We start from the raw sequence: 5,070 nt of genomic DNA, 5'->3' as shown, positions 1-5,070 counted from the left end.
AGGGTGTCGATTATGTATCCAAACAAGATGAAATCATTGACAACTTCAATCTTTTCTCCATCTTCACAATGTTGCCTGTTGGCCTAGCAGTGAGGATTTTTATTTTCTTGATTTTGAGATGTAATCCATATTGAGGTCTTTGACCTACAGCAAATGTTTCAATTCCTCTTCACTTTCAGCAAGGAAGACTGTATTATATGCTTAATGCAAGTGGTTGTTCTTCCTCCAATCCTAATGCTACCTTCTCTTCAAAAAGCGTTGTTGTGGGTAAAACATTTAAAGTTTTTAAAATGTGTTCTGTGTGAATTGATGCCTTTGTCATCATATAATGTTCCTTTATCTCTGATATTTGTTTAGTTTGGGGTTTTGGTATGTGGGAGAGGGGTGGGGTGTGGGGGGGGTGTCTGTTTTCTTTCATGAACTACTGTTTTCCTCTGCATAGTGCTACCTTGGCAAATCATTTTCTATTATTGATAAATAATATTATATTTATAACGTTGAAGTGTATTTCTTCTAACATTTTTATTATGTTTAGACCTGCTTACCAATTGATGCTTTATTTTCTGTGTTATATTTGGCTTGATTTTGTTTTTCTGTTTTTCTTTTTTGAGAAGAGAGAAGTTGTTCCAGTTTTTCCTTTCCTGCTTTCCTTGGATTATTTGTTTAACTGGTTTATATTCCTGTTTAATTTAGCTGTCAATTTTTTTAAAAAAGAGATCTTGAAAATCTATTTCATTGAATCTTTTCCTTCTGTTAACATTTCCTTTATTTTCTTAAGAAATGTTTTAGAACAGGTCCCTTGATGAAAAGCTCTTAGTTTTTCTTCATCTGGAAATGTCTTCCTTTAGTACCAGGTAGATATTATAGTCAGTGATTATATTTTCCCATGTAGATTGTGGTTTTTCTAGTTTTCCACATGCCAAGTAATTTTGGATTTTATGCTGAACATGCTAATATCACAGTAAGATATGCTTTTTATTTAAAGGGAAAAAAAGATAAAGTTTAACAAGCAAGGAACTCAACTAGTTTCAGACCATAATTTCTACCTAGTCTTATGAAGGCTTGCTTAGAGTATCAGTTCAGTTTTTTTCAACATTTTATAGTGACATTTGAGTCTATTTTACATATGTTCTGAGGCACAGCCTGGGACATTGGTGGACATATTTGCAATAGTTCAATTCCCAGACACTATGCATGTCAAATTCCCACATGAGCATCTTAAGAGTGAACCAAGAAGTCCATAAACCATTTTAAGCGGTTGTTTCTCAAGCTTCATCTTCTCAATTGTCTCCTGCAGTCTTTCTGTTTTGCTCAACTCAACTCATTGCTATGAACTCAGAATCGCTGTCTAACTGACCCTCCAGGGGATTTTCTGAGTTTGTAAATCACAGATGGAGATTGCCTTTTTTTTCCCTTGTGGAATTGCTAGTGGGTTAGCAGTGACACTCCCTAAGTGACACTAAGCCAGGACAGCTTCCTTAAGCCCTTTCAGACCCTCACTCATCAGCAAGTTTCCAGTACTGTCGTGACTACACCACCATAGCACCCTGTTTTCCCTATTGTGCCTTTTTCTCTGGCAAGAGACCTAGGGGTTTACTTACCTACTTCACCATCCATTTTTCACGATTTTTCCCGATCACTGGGACAAAGCAGTAAGAGGATGAAAGAGAGGAAAAAAGCAATTCTTATAAAGATAGCTCCTTGATAGTAAAGGAAAGCTTTTCTACCCTCAAAATTATAGGCTCCTGAAGACCCTCTTTGGGGCCACTGCCACTCTTACAGATACAAGGAAATGAAGAAAATAATAAAATGGAGTAAAGAAACATGAGACATTTCTGTTAGGAGTTTTCTTTCCCACTGCTCAGGTAAGAACTAGACAGTTTCCCCTGAACCTCTCTGTCTCTCCATGTCATTGTACACTTCCAAGTTCTGGACTACATGTAGGTGAGGAAAAGCAGAGAGAGAAATGACTAACTCAGTGGTAACTCAAATTCTAAATGTTTTCCTAATCTACCTGCTCCCCTCTCTTTTTCGACATTTCTCTAGTAGCTCAGGCTTTAGTAATTATTGTCAATTGGGACAAACTGGAATCTTCTTGTTTGTTGTTATGTGCCATCAAGTAGCTTGCAACTCATAGCAATCCGATGTACAAGAACCCTAAACGCTGCTCAATCCTGTGCCAACCTCCCCGGCTCCGACACTCGTTCCCACCACTCCACTCACAGAATCAATCCATCTCATCAAGGGTCTTCCTCTCCCGCACCGTCCCTACGCTCTCCCACACATGACGTCCCTCTCCAAGGACCAGTCCCTCACAACCTGCCCAAAGTATGTCAGACAAAGCTTCAGAATCCTTAACTCCAAGGAGCATTCTGACTTCACCCTCTCCAGGACAAACCTGTTTGTTCTCCTAGCAGTCCATGGTATATTCAACACTCTTCTCCAACACCAAAGCTCAAAGGCATCAGTTCTCTTTCTATCATCCCTATTCTCTCTCCATAGCATACGATGCATAGCACGTAATTGTGAATACTATAGCCCAGACCAGGCGCACCATAGTCTCCAGCCTGATGCCCTTGCTCTTCAGTATTCTTGAGAGGTCCTTCACAGCTGACTTTCCCAGTGCAATTTTTCTCTTGATTTCCTGGCTGCTGTTACCAAGAGTGTTGACTGTGAAGCCAAGTAAACAAAAATCATTAACTATCTCAATCTCTTCACCATCCATACTGATGTTGCCAATTGGCCCAGTGGTGAGAATCTTTGTTTTCTTGACATTGAGCTTCAATCTGTATTGAAGACTGCAGTCCTTGACTTTCTGCAGCAAGTGCTTCAAGTCCTCCTCAGTTTCAGCAAGCAGGGTTGTGCCATCTGCATAATACAGGTTGTTGATGACTCTTGCACCAATACTGATGCCACATTCCTCCTCATATAGCCTAGGGTCTCGGATGATCCATTCTGCATACAGATTGAAAAGGTATGGAGAAAAAATGCATACCTGATGGAACCCCTTCTTGATTTTGAACCATCCAGTGTCTCCTCTCTCTCTTCTGGTAACTGCCTCTCGGTCCAAGTGTAGGTTTCACATAAGGACAATCAAATGTTCTGGGATCCGCGTTCTTCTCAGAGTCAGCCATAGCTTGTGATCCACACAGTCAAAAACCTTTGCATAGTCAATGAAGCACAATAGGCATTCCTGTGGCATTCTCTGCATTCTGCCAATATCCATCTAACATTAGTAATTCTAGTACCAAGACCTCTTCTAAATCCAGCCTGCACTTCAGGCATTTCTCTGTTGACATATTGCTCCAATCGTTTTTGGATAATTTTCAGCAGAATCTTGCTTGCATGTGACATTAATGATATTGTTCGATAATTTCCACACTCTTTTGGGTCACCTTTATTTGGAATAGGAACAAATTAAATCTTTTTATGTAAAGTTTTAATGATTTCCCATAGCTTCATCTGACATACTTTGGGCATGATGCTAGCAAAGACTATTCCTTGAAGAAAGACATTGCATTTGGAAATGTAGATGGATGGCCCCAGAGTGGAAGAACCAAAACCAGATGGATTTCCACATGACTAACAGTAAGCTTGAGTGTGTCAGGGTTCAGATCTGCTGTTCATAGGGTCACTATGAGTCATACTTGACTCAGAAGCACCTAACAACAACAACAACATATTAATGTAACACAAATATATAATGTTTTATAGTAAAAAAATAATACATTATAAGTAAATCTATTGTCTAACCTGCATTTTCTCTTTAGAGGAATAGGGAGCTTTACAGTTTTTGTGTTCATGCAACATGTTTGCAGGTTATTTAGTAAGGGATGTAGACAAATTAGGAGAATTTCAAGGATCTTAGAAACACTACAGTGATTTCTAAGCTGTGTGTATTTTCGTTAGTTGCACTTGGGATGCCAATCTTCACTAGTCAAGGCCACACTGTCCCTCAAGTACAACAACTGAGATGAACTTGATGCTTATTGTGCCAATTTTGTCTGGACAATTAGACAGAAGCTATGTTTCCTCCTCCAGAAAAGAGAAAGAATCTAACAAATGTTGAGAACTTATGTAATGAAAACACTATATTAGATATTTTTTTCACACGCTAATTTACTTCCCACCACTTCCAGGGAGGTATGTTTGTACTGTTTACTGCTGAGAACTATGAGGCTTAGTGAGACTCAGCCACTCCCCAGGTTCTCATAGCTGCGAAGTGGTGAATTCCTCTTTGAAGCTTGTTGTAATACTTTCATTTTCTTGGTCATTTTGCTACCCTTTCAAGGGATTGATTGTACTTAATTGTTCTTTGGTTTTTGGATAGTCAGGACTCTTCAATAAGTACAAATTCCTAACTGCATTATTTTAATAATTACTATTGGCCCGTCTTATAAGGTTGTGGGTTGGTTGTTTTGTTTTTTTTTCTTTTCTTTTTTTTCTGTTTCCATTTGTTCTCTTGCCCCTGCCTCACCTCTGGCCTCCAAAAGCACCTTGAGCTTCTAAAGAAATTGCCACCTAAGTCATATAATTTATAAATTTCATGGTTCTGTTCATAGATAGAAAGACTCAATATTATGAAAATGACAGTTCTGGCTGAACCTCACCATAGCTTTGCTGCAAGACACCTAGGCCTCTATGGTGTTGCTGCCCTGGAGTGTCTTCACACCACTACTTCACTGGTATCAGTGCAAGGCTGCAGCCCAGCCCAGATGCACTCACACCCCTGCCGGTGACAGAACCACTGCCTGCTAGGTTGAGGGGCAGCTTCAGTGTGGCCTGGACCATACTCCTGCCTGAAGCAGTAGACCACTGCCCCACTGCCTGAAGACTGCTACCACCCCACTGTCCTGCACCAGGAGCACCAGTATCACAGGTGAAGACATTTCCTTCCCTCTCCTGGCACAAGTATTTCAGCTGCAGATCCTCTGGACACAGCCTAGCTGCAGCAGTTACCTGGCTGGCCAAGAAGGCTATTCATTCACAGGCCATCTCTCTCCCCAGCTAAAACAAGTCTTCCCATAAGTCAAAGGATCAGAAAGAAACTCAGGTAGAGTTTGCTCTAGA

The sequence above is a fragment of the Elephantulus edwardii genome, unplaced genomic scaffold, assembly GCF_000299155.1.
Source record: "Elephantulus edwardii isolate Elephantulus edwardi_28Jun2011 unplaced genomic scaffold, EleEdw1.0 scaffold00106, whole genome shotgun sequence".
Lineage (NCBI taxonomy): Eukaryota > Metazoa > Chordata > Mammalia > Macroscelidea > Macroscelididae > Elephantulus > Elephantulus edwardii.
This window is presented reverse-complemented; position numbering follows the sequence as displayed.